Source organism: Rattus norvegicus (assembly GCF_036323735.1).
Source record: "Rattus norvegicus strain BN/NHsdMcwi chromosome Y unlocalized genomic scaffold, GRCr8 chrY_unlocalized_3, whole genome shotgun sequence".
NCBI classification, from domain to species: Eukaryota; Metazoa; Chordata; class Mammalia; order Rodentia; family Muridae; genus Rattus; species Rattus norvegicus.
In genome coordinates this window covers 154,812-179,325 of record NW_026947389.1, presented here as the reverse complement: position 1 = coordinate 179,325, position 24,514 = coordinate 154,812, and the positions used below count along the sequence as shown (strand labels likewise).

Here is a 24,514-nt window from a genome sequence, read left to right as displayed (position 1 = left end):
TAGATTATTCATATTTGTAAAATACTATTGATATGTTTAATAGTACTGGATATTATAGTTAAAATCATCTGGGTTAGGAATTTTTGCATGTATATCATAACACACTAAAATACTAAAGATTAAAAGTAGAAGAGATAGAATTTATTACATGTTTTTACTCTTCTAGGGTTTGTAAGTTTACAAAATCTGAGCAAATGATTTCTTTCTGTGAAATTCACATTCATGAGCTATTATATTCTAATCAAACAGTGTGTCAGCACCAATAAACTTGGATTAAATTCTAATTGCAATACAAAATGTTTGTAGTAAGTAAATGGGCAAATAATTTGTCTGAATATACTAAATAAGCATGTAGTATAATCATAGGTTTGCTCTTAATTAAATAAGTACTCCCAGATACACCTTGAAAAAATACAGATAGTAATGTAAGTTTTTTTTTTTATATAACAGCTAATAATGGTCTGAGTAATGGTTTAAATCAACAAACCATGAACAGTAAGTAGGAATGTCTAGTGAGTTAGAGGTTCTTTCAAGCATCTTCAAGGGTCTAAAATAAATTCCTTTATAATTCTCCTAAATCCACTTATCATGAAACATTCCACATCAGAGTAAATAACACCAACATCTTTTCATTTTCTCAAAAAAAGTCATTGGGTTTCTTTTCTTCCTACTCAACCCACCCTCATTCTACTACCAAACACAGCAATTTCCATCATAGCTCTCTGATATGACTCTTTTTCATTATCATTGACCCTACTTCCAGATAGACTTCAAAAACATCCTTAAAATCATTCTCTGTATCATATCATAATTCATAAGTAACCAGAGTCCCTTACTATATACATTGTGTGTTAAACAAACTTATTTAAAACTATTCAATGATTTCTAAGACATTTTCAGTAAATAAAAATTATATGTCTAACATTGTTTCTATATTCCCATATGAGACATTGCCTGAGATTCAGCTTTATTTGGACCGTTCTTCTATCTCTTAATCAATACAAACTACTCTCATATTTACTTTTTTGTATATGTCAAGGTCTTTGTCCTCTTATCATCCTTATATTTACTGTAATTTTGCCCAAAATATAGATCAATTATTTTTCATCTAATTTAACTTAAATGTCACTTCCTCATGACAATCTCCATGACCTTATTTCTAAAATAGATTCTTCAACTACTTGCATACTATCAACTCCAACACACTGATTTATGCATTCATTTTTTTTCTTTTTTCTTGTACTATAATGCAATCTTTATAAAAGAAAGTTCATAATACTTTCTATTCATTCCTAATCTATACACTATTATGGACATGGTACATTAGTGGAGACTTATTATTTATTACATGATTCAGTAAGTTGCATAAATAAACTTTATACTATTCTTCATTTTAATGAATATGCATCCCGTGCATTGGTTAGACCATCATGTAGTAATTATGTGAGTTCTTCAATTCAGTGACCTAGTTGACATTGCCTAAACATTTTAATTTGTCACAGATAGTCTCTGTCATATTCAAAACAATACTTTGTTCACTGAACAATTATCTCAGCTGGGAATATATTTGACATGAAAGAATGAGATTCCTAAGTTTAATTCACAGCATCCATGTGAAAATGCCAGCTGCCATATGTTTGTGGTCCCATCTCTGAAGAGACAGAGAGATGATGATTCCTAGGCACTTACTTATCAGGGAGTCAAATTTCTTTTGTGAGCTGTTCCAGTGAAAGTTTAAAAACCAAGAGGACCCAGAGCTGTGTTCCCAGAGCTGAACCTGTACCTCAGCTCTCTGTCCCCAGATCCAATGAGGAAATAGATGGACTTCCAGGAGTGCTGACACACTCAAGAGCACAGGAAAGACTTTTTCTTCTCAGAGGTAACTTCCTGGAGTGCTCAGAACCCACGAAAAGAGGTGCAGTCTGTTACAGCATACTTTTGTTTCTATCTATTCCATATAGCTGAAATTTATCCACAGTTCTTGGCACACAAGATAATTCAAGAGAGAACAACGGTCCCATTACTGTTGACACACAGGCTAAGAGAGAATTCAAGCCACTTTCAGAGACAGCAAAACCAGCTAACTCCAGATGGTGAGGGGCAAGTATAATTCCCTAAGGAACATAAACTGATGTTACTAGACATCATCAGAAACCAGTTCTCCCACCAAAGCTAGCCCAGTCTACCCCTGACACACCAGAAAAGAGATAGAAAAGTTTGTAGTTCAAATCACTGAACATGATGAGGTTAAAGGATTTTAAGAAGGACATAAATAACTCCATCAAAGAAATACAAGACAACAGATGTAAAGAGATAGAAGACCTCATAGAGGAAACCCAAAAATCCCTTAACGAATTACATTACAACATAACCAAGCTGCTGGAGGAATTGAAAAATCCATCAGGAAGTAAAAATGGAAACAGAAAACAACAACAACAACAACAAAAACAACAACAACAACAACAACAGCAAACCACACAAAGATGAAAACTCTGAATATAGAAAACCTGGGAAAGATATTAGGAGTCATAAACGCAAGCATCAACCAACAGAATATAAAATATAGAAAAGAATCTCAGGGGCAGAAGATACCATAGAAAACAGTTACACAATTGTCCAAAAATACAAAACAAAAAACTCCTAACCCAAAACATCCAGGAAATCATAGACAAAATGAGAAGATAAAACCTAAGGATAATAGGTATAGAAGAGAATGAAACTCCCACTTTGAAGGGTCAGTAAATATCTTCTACAAAATTATACTAGAAATCTTCCCTATCCTAAAGAAAGAGACAACCTTGCACGTACAAAAAGCAAAAAGAATTCCAAAAAAATTGGAGCAGAAAAGAAATTTCTTCCATCACATAATAGTTAAAATATAAAGTGCACAAAACAAAGAAAAAAATGTTAAACGCAGTAAGGGAAAAAGGTCGAGTAACATAAAAAGGGAGACCAATCAGTATTCCACACTTCTTAAAATAGACTGTGAAAGCTAGCAATCCTGGGCATATATCACACAGATCCTAAATGAAAAAAAATGTCAGCCCAGGCTACTGTAAAACCTCTCAACTACCATAGATGGAGATTCCAAGATATGCCATGTCATGAGCAAATTTACACAATATCTTTCCACAAATCCAGTCCTACAAAAGATGATAGATGGAAAATTCCAGTACAAGGCAGGAAACTACACCCAGAAAAAGAAAGAACACAATCTACTTTTAAAAAACACAAAAAAGAGATAAAGTAGGTAGCCACAGAAACATAATTCGACATTTAACAAGAAAAATAATAGACAAAACCAATCATTTTCCGATATCATTAAACATCAAAGGACTCAAATACCTATAAAACGACAAACACTAGAAGTCAACTGCCCTGGAATAAAAACACTTTATTCTTCCTCTGTCTGCAATGGAGGGGTCAGAGACTTGGCCATCTGATGGACCAAAATCTAGAATTGACCTTGTGACTGAGGAGTGTCTCAAACATTCAGCCTCTGCTGTAGTGTACCTGAAACTGAATCCTTGTGAACAAGAATCCATAGAAGATTCTCACTTTGTTTGTGGCTGACCAGAACTTGTTCCTCAAACCTTATTGCATAGCCAATACAACTCTGACCACCAAAAAATCTTCAAGAACAATGGATTGAGGTCCCTTGGCCAATGAATAAAAATTCCAGCCTGGATCCAAGGCCACTTATCTAAGATTCTCACCAGAAAGGCCAATATCCCTCACACCCATACCTGTGCGGCTTATAGTAAGTTTAAATAGGGTTTAGATCCAGTGACTTTGACACAAGATTTCAGAATAAATCTCAGATTGCTGTCAAGTCTGTAGTGGAGGCCTTGGAGATAAGAATTTTCTTGAGTTCTCTGAAAATATGGAGCCCTGGAGTGCTGGGACCATAGTCTTCTATAGAAGGTAATCAGGAATAGTCCCTTACTTTCAAACTGGTTTAAGAACTTTCTCCTTTCAAAAACATTGGTATTTTTTTCTGCTCAGGATGATTAGGCCTTAGAGTTACTCATTTGACCAAATGGTCTCTCAGAACCATCCCTTTTGCTTGGGGCCCATGGAATATTTTACCTCAGACCATGGAGCATTGATCCCTCTGTTGAAGGTTCACTGAAATCCAAAAGGAGGGAGCAAATCCTGGAATCTCATGCTACTTCCTTGTGTAAGGTCACATGATATGTTGTGAAGTCATCAGTCTGGTGCTCATTTCTTTTTGGTTGAATATAGTTTTTAGGAGGCAATCAGGCTTAGGACACCCCCAACTTTTCTTGAATCATGGAATCTATATTCAGTCTCTTGCAGATTCAGCTAAAGATGTGTATATGCTAGAATGTGAAGTACCATTAGAAGATGAAGCAATGTAGGACCTCTTGAGCTATTGTAAGCAATTTAATTTTTTCTCAAATACTAGGGGAATTTGAATACTCAAAACAATTTCCTGTCACAGGGACATCAGCAACTCTTCTTTACTCGGGGGTACTCATCTATTCTTTCTTTGATTAAGGAGGTGTCATATGTTATCCCTGAAAGAAAGGTTACTTCATATCATTCTAGTTTGTCCAAAGGAAGTTTAGATATTAATTTAGGGTGAGGAAACCCACACTATTTCTTGATATTATGGACTGTGCCACAGATATGTTTCCTAATTTTTCCCTGGTTTCTCTGTCAGTTCAAGGTAGACTGGAGGTTCACTTGGGATGCAATGAAGAGCCCCTGACAAGCATATTCTTCAAAGTAAGATGAATATATTCCCCTTTCTTTGAATAAGAAAATCTAGACATACCCTTAAAGTTGAACGTGGCTTAATACAAATTCTTCTGATAAAGAACATACAGAGAAGCAAATGAAATGAATTCTCATACAGATGTTTATTTTTTCTTAAGGAAACTTTAAATTAATATCCCCTGACAATGGTTTCTTCCGAGAATCCACCTCTATCCAGAGAATCTCAGTTCTATTCTTCTAAGAGGTCTTAATGTTTCCTTCTGACCTGGGTGGCCAGGCATACATAAATGTTTGAAGGAATGGCAGATCACATGGACATGATGTCCTCAGACATGTCAGTGCAAATCTGAGCCCTAACCTACGTTCTGCCTTTAAGGTTTGTAACATAAAATGGAGCAGTTTCATCTTTGTTGTCCATGATTATCCTGCTGCTTAACAGCTTGAGGAAAAGATAAATCCAGAGATTACCACCCAATATGTAAGAGCAAATTCCCTAATTTCTGGCAAGTACGCCTCATAGTCCCCAGACAAATGGTTATTCTGGACTGTGAAAACAGTTGCACTTGACTCTCTTCTTCCAGTACCCAAGGTAAAACTTTGCCTGAAGGATTCTGTGACCTTTTCGCTCTTTCCAGTCCTCCTAAATGTTCTCTCTGAATATTGGGCCCTTGAATTTCCAACAAAGTAGTTGTATACCTAACTGATCAGACATATTTTCAAAAGTGACTCCTTCTATAATCCAGGGACTCGACTCTACTCCGTTTTGAAGTCCCAGAGTCGAAGTTTGGAATCAGAGTATATAACCCTTGCAAACTGCAATCAGGCAAATCAATAGAAATGTAATAATTTCAACATTTCTGCTTAGATCTTAACAGCTGAACGAACCAGAAGGATTAACATAGCCAGAAACAATTATCCAAAGCCTTTGGCAGAAGAAATATGTTCCTGTCTTTTCTCTTGCATTAACAGAAATTATGAATATATAAAACTCTGAATGAGAATTTGAAACTTATGATTACTGCTGGAAACTTTATCCTGGTATAAGGTACCAGGGACCTTTTCTGTTGACAGAAGTGTGTATGGCACCTATATACACTATGCCTGAAGAAATTTCTCTTCATTTTCAATAGTGCTTTAGAGTTTTCCTCTCTTACATGGGGTTCACTTTACCCAGTGTTAACTTACTCCTTCTTCTTATATTGTAGAGCATGTCAGTACTCGCCAAAGTACAGCATTGCCCTAGATCCTTTAGGTAAAGAGGCTTAAAACCTGCTTGAAGACTTACATGGCCCTTTTATATTCCTATTCCCATCAAGTGGTGTTGTCTTTTCTCCTTAAAGAGCTGCCAGACCGAGGGAGTGTTATACCACGCATCCTACATGAATGATCATCTAACATTCCCTGTCTTTCCAGTAGGATTGTGGGTCAATTTTCTACTTCAATCCACCCAGTAGATTTTAGACCCTCAGCTTCTGCAAATTGGGGCTTGGGAAATCAAATTCTATTGAAAGGGCTCTAAAAATTATTCCCAGTGCACATCAATTGTCTCAGACCTCCTCCCTGTGTACTATGGGAATTTTGGAGTACCTGTGGAACTAAAGAATCACTAGAGCTGCCCTTCGTCCTATGCCACAGAACACAGCTATTAAGAAAGTTTGCTTAAAACTAACCTCTTTATTCAAGGTATTCATACAACACATATGCAAACAATGGTATCTTATATTTCTCTGCTTCTAAATCCTAGTTCAGAAGACACAAAGCTAAATTGACTCTTATACTATGTGCCTTAAAGTAGGTCATCAAAATATACACCATTCCTATATTTTATTCACATATGTGTGTAGCTGAACACATCCATGAAGAAACATCACCGCTTCCTGAACCACTTATACTGTTGTTGTGACCATTGCCTGGACTAAAAGATATATAGGGTATACATATAGAGAACATACTTAGAAGTTACTGAGATAGAGGCAGAACATTTCTCCAAGACCCAGTGTAGCCGATAACCTTCCCCTGCTGACCATGGGTGAAGTGGATACTTCTTTTCTTCAAAATATGACTAGGGACCTCCACATTCTGAACCAATACATTCAGGACTTCACTTTTGCTAAAGATCTTCTCAGAACTTCCCATTCTGTGAATCTCTTCTCAGAACTCTACTGTTCTGATATACGTCCTAGACTCATTCCTCTTTGACGAGGCCATGAGAACCACCCTGAATGATGATGTGACTCCTTCCCCATCAGTGTGGCCTTGGATCTTTCTCACCTCTTGATGGAGTACACTTCCTTTGACCAAAGGAAATTCACACATTCCTTTATTCACAAGGTGACATGAGACATGCTTTTCCAAAAAATAGTATGCCATAACTTGTATTCTAAAGCAGTCCCTCACGAATTTGAATTACCTCACATGGATATACTCTAAATAATAGAAATTCAAGGCTTTTACCTTTTACCATGGTGGGTAGAGAAATATGTTCTTCCACTCGGGTTTGAGGTCCCAGTTCCTATATATAGAATCATTGATTGATGGAATCAATCCAATCACTAGAAATCAAGAGCACCCTTTGTTGCTGCCAATATATGGACATATTAAGACAAACTGAATGAGCAAAAGATCCAGAGACAGTCATGCAGGCTGTTTAAAAAAGGCCTGGGATGTTACCTGCACTTCCCCATATTAAATACAAGATGTAAAATTCCTACCAACTAAAGAAGTATAGAAATTGAACGGCATTGTTGGGGAAAATCCTTTACCAAATCAGGTAATAATGACATTCATGTTTCACAGGATGTTTCATATTACCAACACCAACTCCAAGGATTTTCTAACACATACCTTTGCACAATCAGATCTCAAAGTTTTCTCTTTCTTAAAGGCGTCAAGATCTTCCTTTTTCCATCAATTACCTAAGTCACTGAACAGAATGTCAGACCTCCCTCCTACAACTGAGCCTACTCTACACATTCCCTGGTTGCCTTATGTCCTCTCAAGTACTCATATAAAGGAAAGACCCCCAAACTTTGATTATTTGAAAGTGGGCTCAATTCACTTCACTTCTGACTAAAGAGGCCCCATGGTCTCATGGCATACCTCTGTAGAAGCCAGAATCAGATTCAATAACATGCAGTTCAATGTAGTACAAAATGGGATCTTCATCCACAAAAACTATAGACATCCAGTTCCTGGCCAAGGGAGTATTGGTATGGATTGATGCTCACAGAGAAATCTCAGGTTTGGCTCCTATGGGCAAGTCTCATTGATTCCATCTATATTTGTGAGGAGTTTCAGTTGTAGCCTCTAGCTCTGGATGCCCCAAGAGCATCACTTAATTACAAGGACATCTTATACCTGATTTAACTTCATTTTTCTTAATTGCCAAACTTGACCAAGATTGCCAGGCAATCATAATTCCAATTTCCCAGTGGGACATCATAAGATTCTTGGTGTAGATCAGAGGGCAGAGTACAGATAGCTAAAATTAAAATATATGCAACCTTACTACAGAAGGTTCTCAGAAATGCAATTTTTCCATCTCTCATTTATGGATGTGTACACATGTACACTTATAAATATATACATCATATATACATATATACATCACATATATGTATATATGTATATATACATTATATATATATACATCATAGGTATACATATATATATCACATATACATACATATATGATATATATATATATATACATGTATACATCTTATATATACATATACATATACATATGCATATACGTACACGTACAGATACACATACACACACACATGTGTGTGTGTGTGTGTGTGTGTGTGTGTGTGTGTGTGTGTATCAATGGAGCATCACAGTTCAGACAATCACCCTGATAGAAGAGCATGCTGACTAATGGAAGCTGGAAAGAATAATTGGAAGAATTATGCAATACCATATGTTTTCCCACCACCAAAGGTGAGCTAGAATTTTTCATTCTTCACAGTTAGGTGACTGGATCTTGGTAATTGGTTAAAAATGGCCAGGCACTTTCTTGTTTAGCAAAACAGTTCAGTATGACCCCATAAGTTGCAGTTATGAACACAGGTTACTCAAACTGCACCTATTTCCAAGCCATCTCAACACCATCCACTTTAGATGAAGGGAAATCAGCACTTCACTTTGATTGGTAGCCTTCAGGTTTTTATTCTTTGACAAATAATACCTTACACCATCCCCTTCTGTCCAAGATCAGTTATAAGAATGACTATAGTTTACTATTGAGATCTCAGAATTTTTTTTTTTGCCCAAGAGGACCAAGATTAAAGAGTCCTTAGAGCATACTCAACCTTCTAATAGGGATGTTTAGATCAAAGGTAACCCTCTAATAGGGAGCTTTAGATCATGTCCATCTAATTATGGCCACTAAGAAAATACAGATGTGACCAAAGGCACTTCACTTAATTATGATCTATGTTAGTAAATTGTGAAACTTTCATTATTTGTCCTATATACCATCCTTCATGCTTATAACCATTGTCGATGATTAACTTCAAGAGGATTTAGAGACTGAAAATCATGACTGCTGAATAATACTAATGCTTGGATCCCTGACAGGCCTCCCATGGTGTAACTGAAGATACGATATGTGAAGTAGCCCTAGCTTGCCTGCTCAAGGTAGGCTTGAACACTCCATTATCCTTAAATAGGTTTGTCACTTTAAGCAGATTCTACGTTTCTTTAATATTCTACTCTTAAAAGTCATTACTTTAGATCATCGATTTATGTCCAGTATATATCAAATGTACATTCTGTATATAAGAGTGTCCGATATCTGTCTTATAAGACTTACAATTCCTGAAGTCATCTCTGGCACCCAGGTCTCAAACTCCACTTCCACTCAAAAAGGTCCTCAGCAGCTAACCTATTTGACAAAGAATGATTCTGAACCATGCTACTTTTGATGAAAGATGTCACAAAATTAACACTTAACTGTGTCTCACATTCAAAACTTCCTCTAGGAGGGACATCAGAATGATACCTTTTGCTCCAGTTGTTCTCAAATTCACATCTTCTGTCCATGGGGTCTGTAATGTCACCGTTTCATAGAAGAACTTCAGTGTCTCTCCTTTCCCTATGGGAGCATCAACACTCCACATCTACTCACAAGTATTTCACCTTTTTTCTCTGTATAGTGGACAAGAGCACTTTCACCAAAGGCCCACATTGGCCTGAAATATCTTCTTTTGCCCAAGGCGTACTCATGCCTGCACTCTCTTGTGGCCATCATTAGCACTTCTTCTCTTGATTTTGTGAGCCTGCTATATCCCAACTGTTTAGGATTACATACAAACTTATTTCTGCTACATGTATTCTGAGACATTCCTCCATGGAAGGAAGGGGTGTTGATCTTTTCTTGTCTGACAAAAGTCTTCAAAGCCCAAAGACAACTGCTGGAATGAAATGCAACCTATAGGACTGATGGAAGAATTGCTACCTGGACTTTCAAATGCCATGAAAATATATGGACATTCTAAATACTGATAAAGAATAGGAAGCTGATCAAGCAATACTGGATCTTCCTCTGCTCCACGAGGTACTAACATTTTCTCCAGAATAAAATGTTTTTTTTATAATTTTAGAAGTAGCCAGAGATTTTAAACTTCTAACAAACCGGTATACAATATCTCCTTTGCACATTTTCTCAGAAATCCCGGTGATGTCCACGGTGCAATAACAACTTTTTCCCATGAAGTCTGGTATATTACCTTTTTGATGACTGACACAACAGTCCTACTTCTGTGCAAGTTCCCTACCTCCACCATCTTACTGAGTAAGATTTAGACTTATACAATTAAGAGGACTCCAGAAGGCCAAGGAATTACGACACATTCCCCATATGCCAAATCCATTTCCTCTCTAAAATTTCTAAGTTTATTGTCCTGAGAAACACTGTTCTGACGAAGAGATCTCAGAGAAATCTGGACTGAGTTCTCAAACAAGAGTCTAAAAGCCAGCACAAATCAGACTACTATCTTCATTGTGTTCCCTTACACAGAGGTGTCCTTTCACATGCAGAGGAATGTGTAGATGGACATATATTTGAATAAGATACTGAACCTAAGACTACTGCATTAGAGCCTCGTACAAGACTTCTAAGACTGTTGACTGCCTACCATGGATATTCAGGTGTGTATTCTTTACTGTGATTTTCAGTTTGGAGTTGCTGAAGTAGTGTGTGGCTGGAATGTTCTATAATTTCCAAGGTATCAATCAACCTTCAACTTCTGCTCAATAGTACTCCAGACATAAGAGGAAGAGAAGCTATGCACATTCCATACAGTCCAGGGGAGATCCTATTTCACCCTTATACTTTAAAACATCAAAAATCTATCACCTTTTCCTGGAGGGACAGCAAAAATTCCTCTTCTGCACACAGGGAAATTAGATATTCCTCCACCTATTCAAAGGAATCTGAGGATCCTCTTTTCATTTATATGATTTTTTAATTTAAGTTTCAAATATACCATTTCCTGGTTTCCTGTTCATACGTCATCTATCTGCTCTCACTCCTTCTTCGATAATGGTGTTCCCATCCACATCATCCACCCGTCTAATCTTTCTCACCTTCCTTATATTAAGAGTCCACATTTGGAAGGATTAAGAGCTTTTCCTCCCCTTGTTGCCCAAAAAGGCCATCTTGTGCTACATATACATCTACAGCCATGAGTCAATCCATGTATATACTTTGGGTGATGCTTTACTCCCTGGGGCCTTTCGTTGTTGGGCATTGTTGTCCTATGAGGTTGCAAGCCCCTTCAGGTCTTTCAACCGCTTCTCTAATTCCTGCAACTGGTGTTCCATTTTCAGATTAATGTTTTGCTGCTAGCATTCAACTATGAATTTGACCTGCTCTCGCTGTGTCTCTCAGGGACATCTATATCCAGTTCCAGTCAGCATGCACTTCTTAGCGTCAATAATCTTATATACTTTTGGTGAATGTATATATGTATATGACCCACAGGTGGGGCATGAATTCCTTCAGTCTCTACTTCTACCTTTGCCTCCACATAAACTCCCGTGAATGTTTTTTGTTCCGCCGTTTAAGAAGGAGTGAAGCTTGCATAATTTGATCATTCTTCTTGAACATCATGTGGTCTGTGGATTATATCTTGCCGAATTCGAACTTTTGGACTAAAATGCACGTATCAGAGAGTGCATACTATGTGTCCTTTTCTGTGATTGGGTTACCTCACTAAGGGTGACGCTTTCTAGGTCAATCCATTTTCTTATGAGTTTCATGAATTCATTGATTTTAATGTGGAGTAGTAGAACATTGTACAGATGTATCACATTTTATGTATCCATTCATCAGTTGAAGAGCATCTTGATTCTTTCCAGTTCCTGGCTATTATAAATAATACTGCTGTGAGCATAGTGGAGCATGTGTCTTTGTTGTATGTTGCACCATCTTTTGTGTGTATGCAGAGTACAGGTACAGCTGGGTCCTCAGTTAGGGCATTATCCAATTTTCTCAGGAAACTTCAGAATGATTTCCAGAGTTATCATACAGGTTTGCAATCCCTCCAATAATGGAGCAGTGTTCCTCTTTCTCCATAACCTCACCAACATCTGTTTTCACCTGAGTTTTTGATCTTAGCCATTCTGACTGCCGTGAGGTGGAACCTCGGGACTATTTTTATTTTTATTTCCTTGATGACTAAGGATGTTGAACATTTCTTGACACACTTCTCAGCTATTTGTTATTCCTTAGTTGAGAATTCTCTGTTTAGCTCTGCACCCCATTTTTCATAGGATTATTTGGCTCTCTGGTGTCTAACTTCTTGAGTTATTTGTATATTTTGGATATTAGATCTGTATCAGGTGTAGGATTGATAAAGATCTTTTCCCAATCATTTGTTTGCTGTTTTCTCCTAATAACAGTGTCCTTTGACTTACAGAATCTTTGCAGTTTTATGAAGTCTCATTTCTGATTCTTGATCTTACAGTACAAACCAGTGGTGTTTAGTTCAGGAAATTTTTCCCAGTGCCCATGTGATCAAGATTCTTCTCTACTTATAGTTTCAGTTTATTGGGTTTGATGTAGAGGTTTTTGATCCACTCAGACTTAAGGTTTGATTAGACCAATAAAAATGAATCGATTTGCATACTTCTACATGCTGCCCTCCACTTGTTGAAAATCCTAATTTTTTTTTTTTCATTGGATGGTTTTGGCCTCTTTGTCAAATATCAAGTGACCATTGATGTGTGTGTTTGTCTTGGGGTCTTCAATTCTATTCCACTTATCAACATTCCTAGATCTGTACAAATACAACTATTTTTTTGTCATTGATTTTTTTAAATCACTATTGCCCTGTAATACTGCTTGAGGTAAGGAATGGTGATTCTCCCAGAGGTTCTTTTATTGTTGAGTACAGCATATGTATGTTGTGCCATCACTTTTATTAAATTCTAAAAAGTCTTTAATCTTTCTTTATTTCTTGCTTGACAAGTTATCTTTGAGTGGAGCACTGTTCAACTTACAGGTATGTGTGGGCTCGCTGATGTTTTGTGGATATTGAAGATCAGCCTTTGTTTGTCACGGTTTGATTGGATAAATGGACATATTTCAGTTTTCTTAGATCTGTTGAGGCCTGTTTTGTGACTTGTTATATGATTAGTTTTGGAAAAAATACTATGAGATGCTGGGAAGAAGGCATATTATTTTGTTTTAGGATGAAATATTATATAAATATCTGTAATGTCCATTTTGTTCACAACTTCTGTTAGTTTGTCTAGATCTTTGTTTAATTTCTATTTCCATGATCTGTCCATTGAAGAGAACGTGGTGTTGAAATCTCCCACTCTTATTATGTGAGGAAAATTGGGTGCTTTGAGCTTTAGTAAGGTATCCTTTAGGAATGCAGTTGCCCATGTATTTGGAGCAAAAATATTTAGGAGTGAGAGTTCCTATTGCTGTGATAATCTTTTGATAAATATGAAATTTCCTTCCTCACCTGTTTGGAAAACTTTTGGTTGATAATCAATTATATTCCATAGTAGAATGGCAAATCCAGCTTCCGTCTATCAGACCATTTGCTTCAAAATTTGTTTTCTAGCCTAATACTCTCAGGTAGTGTCTGTCTTTGTCTCTAAGTTGTGCTTTTTACATGCAACAAAATGCTGGGTACTCTTTATGTATCCATTCATTTAGTCTACGTCTTTCTATTGGGGAATTCACTCCATTGTTGTTAAAATATATTAAGGAATAGTGATTGTTGCTTCTGTCATTTTTGTTGTTAGAGGTAGAATCATGTTTGTGTGTCTCTTTTCTTTTGGTTTCATAGCAAGATTAGTTTTTTGCTTTTTATAGTGTGTAGTCTCCCTCCTTGTGTTAGAGTTTTCTACCTATTATCTTTCGTAGGGCTGGATTTGTAGAAAGATACTGTATAAATTTCGTTCTGTCATGGAATATCTTCGTTATTCCATATGTGTTAATTGAGAATTTTCCTGGCAATAGTAGACTGGAATGGCTTTTGTGTTCTTTTATGGTCTAGAGTATATCATTGCAGGATCTTCTGACTTTCATAGTATCTGGTGAGAAACATTGTGTAATTCTCATAGGTCTGACTTTATATGTTACTTGACCTTTTTCCCTTATTGCCTTTAAACTTCTTTCTTTATTTTGTGCATTTAGTATTTTGACTATCATGCGATGTGAGGAATTTCTTTTCTGGTAAGATCTACTTAGAGCTCTTTTGGCTTCTGGCATGTTTTTCGGCATCTCTGTCTTTAGGTTGGGGAAGATTTCTTCAAATTTTTTTGAAGATATTTACTGGCCCTATAAGTTGGGATTCTTCACTCTCTTTTATACTTCTTATTCTAACACTCGATCTTCTCATTGTGTCCTTGAGTCCAAACAACAGGTAACTTGGAGCAGAAAAGGTGGTCTTATCTCTGCCTTCAAGTGTGTAGGCACTCTTACCAACTGGTTTTCAGCTCTCAGTACAGCCAGAAAACAAAAAAGTCCTTCAGCTGAATTCTCCTAGTTCCCTGTGTAAATATTGTGTACCTCCTTCAAATGATAAACTCTGAAAGCCTTATTTTATCCAAAATAGTTGTGGTGCATATGTGTGTGTGTGTGTGTGTGTGTGTGTGTGTGTGTGTGTGTGTGTGTCACATGTCCAGCAGACTCTGAATGGTCATTCCTTCAGTCTCCAAAGAACAATATCTCCCTACCCCTCTTATGGATATTTAATTTACTCTTTCAAGGAAGGAGTAAATCATCTGCATTTTGGTCCTCCTTCTTGAGTTTCATGTGGTGTGTGCCTTGTATCATAGTTAACTTGAGCATTTGCACTGATATCCAATTAAAAATGAGTGCATACTTTGTTTTTCTGTAATTGAGTAACCACCCTCTGGATGATATTTTCTAGGTGCATCCATTTGCCTATGAATTTCATGAACTCATTATTTTTGATAAATGAGTACTAGTCCATTGTGTAAATATAGGCCATTTTCTGTATCCATTCTTCTCGTGTAGCACATCTGGGTTAATTCCAGCTTCTGGATATTATGAATAAGGCTGCTATGAACATAGTTTAACATTTGTCTTTGTTGTATGTTGGAGCATCTTTTGGGTATATGCCCAGGGGAGGTATAGTTGGGTCTTCAGCAAGTGCAATGACCAATTTTTGAGGAAACTCAGGTCTGATTTTCAGGGAGGTTGTACCAGTTTGCAATCCCAACAACAATGGAGGAGTGTTCCTCTTTCTCCACATCCTTTCCAGCCTCTGCTGTCACCTGAGTCTTTGATCTTAGCCATTCTGACTGATGTGAGATAGAATCACAGGGTTGTTTTGATTTGCATTTCCTTTATGACTAAGTAGGTTATACATAAACCAAATCGTTCTAAGATATGATGTTACCCTAACTGTTGTTCTGTATATAGCTGTGTGCCAATTGAACAATTTCTATCTCCTTCTTCAAAGTTCAAGTCAAATCACATCAAGGAAATCCACACACAATCACATATGCAGAAGCCAATAGAATGGGCAGTGTCAGAAAGTGCCTAGAACACATTTGCACAGGAGAAAATTTTCAGAACAGTACACCAAAGGCTCTAAGATCACCAGTCAATTTACAAAATCCCATCATTCTGAAAACTTTCTTTAAAGCCAAGTACACTACCAATAGGAAAACAACAACCTACACATTTGGAAAAGAGTTTTACGAACCCTACATTTGAGAGAGTGCCAAAATTAAAAATATAAGAACTTAGAAAGGTAAACTCCCACACAACAAAGAACCCAACTTTTAAACTGGATTAGAGAGCTAACCAAGAATTCTCAACTGAGGTATCTCAATAGGTGAAAAACATATCGAGAAATGTTTAACATCCTTAGTTCACATAAAGGCAAATCAAAATGAACATAAGAGTCTTCCTTAAAACAATCAGATTGGCTAAGACAAAAAAACTAATGCAGTAGCAGAGTGGGCTAGGATGTAGGGAAAGTGGAATACTCCTCCACTGCTTGCGGGATTAGTAGCTGATAGCCACCTTGGATATCATCAGTGTGGAGGTCCAGAGAAAATTGCAAACAGCTTTACTTGAAAACCAGCTTTACCACTCACTTCAACACATATACTCAAACTTGATCCATACATAACGTGGACATGTGGTTGAAGATATTCACAGCAGTCTTACTTATAACAGTCGAATGCTGGAAAGAACCATGATATACCTCATCTCCACTCAGGAATAAATACAGAAAGTGTGCTATATGTAAACAATGGAACATTACTTAGGTATTAAATATGAGGACACCAAGAACTCTGTAGACAAATGATGGAACATGAAAATAGTGAAATAACAGAAATCGAAAAGGACATAACATGGGATGGACTTAGTGACTAGTAGATGTTAGCCCTGCTAACAGAATACCCACTATACAAATCTTTTATAACATGAAGGGTAACATGTGAGAAGGCCAAATGGCGGATACTTGGAACCCAGTTAGAAGGGAGAACAAAATAGTCATGGAATGCAGTGGAGTGGAAGAATCTAGCTAGATGTGGAAAATGATGGATAAAGTGGTGGGAGTTGCACCAATTAAAAGAGACAGGAGAGAAATTCAGAGGAAACGTGGAGTAAATAACAATAAGCGTCAGTGGTGGGTGGTGAACTTGGGTATCCCCAGGAAAATCCCAGATGCCAGAGATGCAAGTGTATCCCAGAAACTTACTGTGATGGTGGTAGTTTAAATACCGAGCAGGAAAATAGATAGAACAACTAGAGACTTCCTCCTGTAGCTAGACATGCCCCCCAGTGAAGGGGTGGTGCTGCCCACACAGCTCACATTTTTTTTACCTATAAATCTCCAATCTAAAAAATGTAAATACAAAAATGGAGCAGAGACTGAAGGAAAGGCAATCCAGAGACCACCCGACCAGAAGAACAATTTCATCCAGAGACTCCAAATCCTCAGACTATTCCTGAGGTCAAGATGTGCTGGCAGATAAGAGCCTAATACGTCTGTCCTCCGTGGGGCTCTGCCATCACCTGACCGTGACAGATGCAGAAACACCTAAGCATTTGACAGCACCTGACAGCCACAAAGGAAGAGATAGTGGAATGACTTAAGGATCTGGAGGGATTTGGAACCCAATATGAAGAACAACAGTATCAATTAAGCTTACCCTTCAGAGGTTCAGGAAATTTTCCACCTTCTAGTATATGCTTTGGCCAGTCCAAGACTTCTGCTACATAGATACCAGAGCATATGGGGAAGACAACTGCCTCAACTGCCATATCTGGGAAGGGAAGCAATTGGTCCTGTGGAGATGTCATATCAAAGAGAAGGGGGATGTTAGAGGGCAAAAGTCGAAGTGGGGAGCACCATATTAGAAAAATGAGGATCGGAATAGCTTAGGGAATTTAAGAAAGAAAAACCAGTTTGGGAAATGACATTTGAAATGTAAACAAATAAATATATTATTTTATACATATAATGTGTACAATATAACACATTTATGTTTACAACAGAGATATTCACATCTGTCTCCTTAAGGACTATATATTTCATTTTCTGTACTATAGGTTTGTTGAGAGTTGAAATCCATAATTTTCGTGAGTTTCTTACTATTGAAAATCACATAGATACACCCAATCAATGTTTTATCTCCTGTCCTTATAGCTATAAATCTTTAGTTACCACTGCAAAAAAATATGTTTTATTTCTGTTGCATTGGGATTCCTTTCCATGCCTCAAATGTTTCCCAACTTAACTGTACATCTCTATATTCCCTCCATTGTCATCCTCTTCCCTCTTTCTTCACGTTTGACATTCCTGTTCTTGACAGTGTTCCTCTGCAATCCATAAGTTCATTTGTACGTCCCAAAGTGAGGACAGTCTGGACCGCATCCCTTGAATTTACACTAAACTAATCAAACCGAAATAGTGTGGAGAATTAACATTCAGATTAAAGTGAAAATGTCTCCCATTTTTCTTTTTTGATCTGGATTATCTCATCTATGATGACTTTCACAAGATCCATTCATTGTCCTGAAAATTACATGCTTTCCTTTTTCAATCTGTAAAAGACCCACATTTTCTTTATGCATTCATTTGTAAAGGAACAACTTGAATATTTCTAATTATTCAAGGGTCTCTATACTAGGATGAATCAAAATTTGGATATATTTTCCTCGAGTTATATCTTTAGGCGCATCCATTTCCGGATTCCTGAAGAAACATCATACTGATTTCAAAAGGTGCTGTAGAAGTTTGCATTCCAACCAGGAGAATAGTAATGTTCCCCTCTCTCCATAACACAGCAAACATAAGTTGACTCATGTGTTATAAAACTAAAATTTCTGAAAGGGAGGAAAAAATTCTCAGAATAATTTTGTTTTGCATTTCTGTATTGTATAAGGATGATAAATATTTCACTTTCGATTCTTAGTCACTTGAGTTTCTTCACTTTTGAATATTTTGTTTAGATATGTAGCCTAATTTAATTTAGTTTCTTGATATATAGTGTTTTAGTTTTTCTAATATTATTTATAGAAGCACGTTTTTGAACATGTACATGGAAATAATGCTTACTATTTTTGAAAATAGCCACTTTAAAATCATTAAGATCAAATTACATAATGCTCTCATTAAACTCACAGAATTGGCAGATCTTTTTAACCAACTGAAATCATAAGGTCGCTTCATGAAATATCCCTATATAATAAAACATTTTCTACATACATTATACTGAGGAATATAGTTTATATATTTTACTCTTTGAGAATTTCCACCAATGAATGTTGATGATAATTTTCCATTTATTTTTTCCACATCACTCTATTTCTTTGAATCCTTCCTGTGTATATCTTCTACATTAAAGTACTGTTTAATAACTCTATGATAAACCCTTACAAATAATTTTCAATCCTCCAACTGAAGATACTAACTGTCCATAGTATGTCAGATAGGTATAGCAGTTTTCAGGCCTTTTCCCTGCATTCTTCCCTGTTGACTGGTTTGAAGCTGTGCAGGAAACAACAGCTGCTATGTGACATGAGGGCAATACTTCTTGTATCCAGAAGACACGCTTATAATGTCTGATCCCTCCCACAATTTTCTACACCTAAAGTCTCTTTTCACCTTGTTTCAGAATGGCTTTTTGGCCTTGCGGAAGGTGTATAACATGTATATCCAACTCATCATGGCTGAAATCAGTAAAATGTAGACAACTATATAATGAATGAAAGGAAGGGGTCACTCTTGGAAAGTATTAACAAGATCGTCATAACCTCTGGCCATGTTAGGTAATGAAAGGTTTGAATTAATAAAATGAAAGAGAATATAGGAAACATGGAGAAAACACAAATTATTTAGATTTACAGTCCCAAATCTAGAATATTTTTTAAAGCATTCGTGATTTACTGTGGGGAGCTGGCGTAGTGGCAATCCCAAGATGGAGTCCGGGACTGCTGCCACGTCTCACGAATAGCACCTGAACTTAAGCCCATGCCCCATTGTGAGAACTGCGCAGGTGCACCATAACATTATATGACGTGGACCTATGAACAGAGGTTACACAGACTGGTGAGGTAGTTGAGGGAGGATATAAGGGAGTGGCCTCGGGGGCTGGATGAAGGCATTGTTCCTGCTTGCAGACAAAAGGGTTCCTGAATAAACTGCTTTGAGAAGAACGTGTGGTGTTGCTCCTTTCCTGCTGGTCGGGGTTGGAAGTGAGAGTATATACTAGATGTATTGGGTATAGCAATATTAAATCAGCTCACTTTGTATAATTAAAACAGCTCTATACTAAATAATTGCATAGAATCAGGTATTTAATTTCTCCCACCTCAAATATCATAGATTCACATGTATTCAGTTGAAAAGAAATGAATATACATTTAAATAGCATTTAAAGTGTTTAGGACTATTTCATAAAGTAGACAAAAGGATTTAATACAATAAAATTCTATTTTGAATCTGGTATTATCTAACAATGATAGAGAAAATAAGGAGAGAGAGTGAGACAGGGGGACAATCTGGCAAAAGGGAAGGTAATGAGAGAGGGAGAAAGAGGTACGGACCAATGACACAAAGAGAGGAAGAGGGAGTATTTTACACACTAATTTAAACCTATACACACATATTCTCAATAAAATACTTGTGAACAGATTCAAGTCAACATTAAAAATAATCTTCTACCAGATAAGCTTTCTTCAAATCCCACACATACAAGAGAGAAAAATTTAAACAGGTCCACTACAAGCAACAAGAAGACAAGGATATACACTGGTTTCACAACTATGTATTACAGTATTTGGAATTTTAGCTGGAGGAATATGACAACCGAAGAAGATCCAGGGAATACAAATGAAAAATTAAGAAATCAAAATGTTCTCGTTTGCAGATGTCATGACACCATTTTAAAAACTCTAAAAATGTATCAGTCTCTTAAGACTGAAAAATACGGTCATAAAAGCAGAATATCATACGAACACACAAAATTCCTTAGCCTTCCTTTATGGCAATCCAAACCATACTTTGAGGAAATATGGGTCAAATTCCCCTCACAATAATCTGAATATATAAAATAAAATATTGTGGATGAAAATATTAAAAATGCAAAGACCACTATGAATTAGCTAGACGTGATCCTGAATAGAGACAATTGTTCTTTAAAAGTTTACGTTTCTTAAAGCTGAAAATATATTCACAATTCAAAGTGAAAACTCAAAACACGTTATCGTTTTTGTTTTCCAATTTCAAACCATGGGAGAGAAATCAGGGAAGTATTCCACTTGAAACACTCTTAAAATATATAACAAAATACCCTGAATTCGCATAGTTATAAAGCATACTATGAGAAGACATACGAAGTAACCATGATCCATCCAGAAAACATATAAGAACATTCCAGCTGATGTTCTGAAGGACCTTAAAAACTTGAATAAATCAAACTTTTATAGTTTTAAGAATAAGTAGATAGTGTAATAATGTCAATTTTTGATTAATTAATAAAGGAAGGCTAAGGAATTTTGTGTGTTCGTATGATATTCTGATTTTATGACCGTATTTTTTCAGTCTTAAGAGACTGATACATTTTTAGAGTTTTTAAAATGGTGTCATGACATCTGCAAACGAGAACATTTTGATTTCTTAATTTTTCATTTGTATTTCCTGGATCTTCTTCGGTTATCATATTCCTCTGCTAAAATTCCAAATACTGTAATACATAGTTGTGAAACCAGTGTATATTCTTGTCTTCTTGCTGCTTGTAGTGGACCTGCTTTAAATTTTTCTCTCTAGTATGTCTGGGATTTGAAGAAAGCTTATCTGGTAGAAGATTATTATTAGAAATAAAATCTCCTCTTCTGGAGATTGCAGATTAGCCTCAGGAAATGGTTTTTGGCTGGCAGCAGCATTGACAAAACAGTGTTTTGGTGGAGGATTTTCCATCAAAAACCTTAGCTTTACCACAGAGGCTAGGTCCAAAATACAAATGATAGTCAGTCAACAGTTTGCCATATCTTGTTATCCAAAGAAAAGGAACAGTTGATTTAGTCATGATTCGGTGATGACTCTAATTCATTTCAGAATCATAGATATTGTCAGCATATATAAAACCAAAAGACCCATTGTCAAACAGCAGTATTCTCCGCATTGCCCACAGTCACCATAGTAATACCAGTGGTGAGCTCTACAGTATGGTTTGTTTCTGTTTCCTGTTTTTGCAGCTTATAAACCTTGTTTCTTTGACCCACAGAGAAGTTTCAAATAAAATAATGAAAAAAAAATTGAATTGAAAGCTATTGGTCGCTTGTAGTTGTAGTTAAAAATGAGGACCTCAAGCAATCTTCACTTGGTCCTCTTCTTTTAGGATTGGGGTTGATTCGCTTTTGCTTTTGCTTTTAGTTTCATTTTGGTGATTTTTTTTTGTTTTATTATGTTTTCTTTTTCTTTTTGTTCTTTTCTACATGCAGAGATCAAGAAGTGGTCAGAAGAATTTCAAGTACAAATTCAGATGGCTGGAAAGAGCCCAGTCTCTCTAACAGGTCCACACTGTTTGCTGTACTAGGGATTTTTCTCTTGCCTTTCATATTGCCCATTTCCACTTTTTGGATCCTTTTATCCTGGCATAATTAATACTACATGTATATTATAATTATTTGAATTTCAACTCTGAAATTCTAACTCCTCTATCTCCCACACAAAACCAGAGACATGGAATGAGTCTTGTTTGGTCACGTTTTGATTCTTAGATCGGGAATCTTCCTGCAAACACTGAAGGTCCTGTTCCCAAATTGATTCTCTATAGTTCAATAAAGATGCTCTTGGCCAACCAGTTGTGAGGATATCTAGTATTCCTGCAAACAGGCTAGTAGACACAAGGGTGGAGAAAGGATTTAAGGGTGGAGTAAGAGCTACCAGTCATGTGAGATCTAGTATGGAGTGGCCATTGGTTTAGCAAGCAGGATGTTAGAAACACAGTAAGATAAGCTCATATTTGGGGTGCTGCGCTATGACTAATGACAACTGAGCAATTGAGATAGGGCAGATTTAGAGGTGTTGAGAAGGGAGTAAAAAGGACAGTTTGCTATTTGGTAGAGGCTTAAAAATCCTGAAAATAGAGCTAAAGCACATCAAATGTTCTTAAGCGTATGTGGCTTTCAAGTGCATTATAAGGGAACCTGATCAGCTCTGGGAGCTTGGACTTCCTTGAGCTTAAAGTGAGGCAGTAGGAACAATTTCTGCAGAGTCTTATGAGAGCAATCCATGACCATAACGACCGTGTCCAAAATCACCTTGACCATGAGAGTTAAAGCTGACCCACATGTATCTTTTGATATAACCATTTCTTCTTTGTGATCTTTTAGTGTTCCATTTGCTCAAAATTATTAGTGAAGAGGGTAAAATGATACTATGGGCTACTCTTGGTTGTCAACTATTCATCTGAGATTAATTAAACCCCAGAGATAGAGGGAATATGTGAATAATTTCTGCATAATATAAGGTCAATGTAAAATGTATTTCTTATATGGATCTTTGGGGTGGGATGTTGCTTCTTTAACCTAGAACTTCATCAATATCTCGTCTTTATATTTATTTTTTCAGGCATCTGCAGATACTACCTTTTGAGGAATGAATCCTTCTCAGGAGACAATAGACGGAACCTGCACTTCAATGATAATTAAATGGCACTTCAAGATATCAAATCAAAATATCAAAGTGAGAATGGAATAAATTTATTAGTACAGTGTTTTGCAAACAACTTCTTTCACAAACAGCCTTGGAAGGAGAATTCTGAAATTTTGCATTTCATATTTGACTTTGCTGGTACTCTGACAAAATCAACTCACAACTGTTTGGGGCTTTATGGGCAATTAAATACTACAAACAGAGCTGAATGAATCAGTGCTCTGCGGTATGTGTTAATATGGCTACAGTGAAGAACAACTATGCTTAAGCTATTCATCTGTTTTTCAAACAGCATCCTCATGCAACTGTGGACTTCTGTGGGTCGTTGGATGGATAGGTTGAGAACACTGGCTGAGAGCTGCAAATGCAGAAGTGGGATGGTACATGATTGGATCATGAAAGGCCTGTGTGTAGATCATAAACAACTTCACAATATTCAATACTTTAATAATTACTAGGAAGTAGACTTCTATAAAATGACTTCAGCAGACCAGCATGGTAGAAAAACAGTAACTGATTCCCTGGAGATTTAAATCCACTGGATTGTGAAACATGGACTTAGAGGTAGAGACATGTCAGCACATGAAGACTGGATAATGAAACCACTGTTGTCTCTTAAGTTTCCCTAACCCATGGTTTGAGGCCAACAGCAACAGATTTTTTGCACTGAGGAATAGAATAAAAGCCAATTTGTTGAAAATCCCAATCATAAGAAAATACTGAAATCATCTGTGACAAACATCAACTCTCAGCATGGTTTCAGGATGTCTGAATGTCTGCTGTCAGCATGGGCTTTTACTGACATCCCTTTTATAACTGCAGAGCTCCAATCTGCTTCAGCCACATCATCATCTCTTAATTCTGTTGCAGGTAGATTAGATCACTGTGTCTGCCTATGCAGTCTTTCTCTACATATAAAGACCCAAGGAACAAATCTCACTCCAGGCAGCTGTTGAAAGTAATTTTGAATCGCATTGGTGTTGTTAGTAGATGTAATGTCTTCAAATCCCAGAAGACCATGTTTGCAAAGAAGTTGATTGAGGAAGTCTTGGGTATTTCTTTCATAGGGGCAGGTGGGATCGATGAACAGGACC

At 36.7% G+C, this 24,514-nt stretch overlaps 1 long non-coding RNA gene across 4 annotated transcripts; it reads left to right on the top strand.

Moving 5' to 3' along the window:
* Nucleotides 1–909: 909 nt before the first annotated feature.
* Nucleotides 910–23,481, top strand: LOC134484678 (uncharacterized). 4 transcript variants are annotated; one of them, XR_010062313.1, is made up of 5 exons: nt 910–4,752; nt 9,328–9,387; nt 10,769–10,899; nt 19,378–19,531; nt 23,337–23,481. It is a non-coding gene; the product is annotated as an uncharacterized LOC134484678 (long non-coding RNA). The 4 variants fall into 4 exon arrangements; XR_010062312.1 differs by lacking the exon at nt 19,378–19,531 and adding an exon at nt 10,141–10,306 and having other exon boundaries at nt 917–4,752; XR_010062310.1 differs by lacking the exon at nt 19,378–19,531 and having other exon boundaries at nt 4,373–4,752.
* Nucleotides 23,482–24,514: the final 1,033 nt, after the last annotated feature.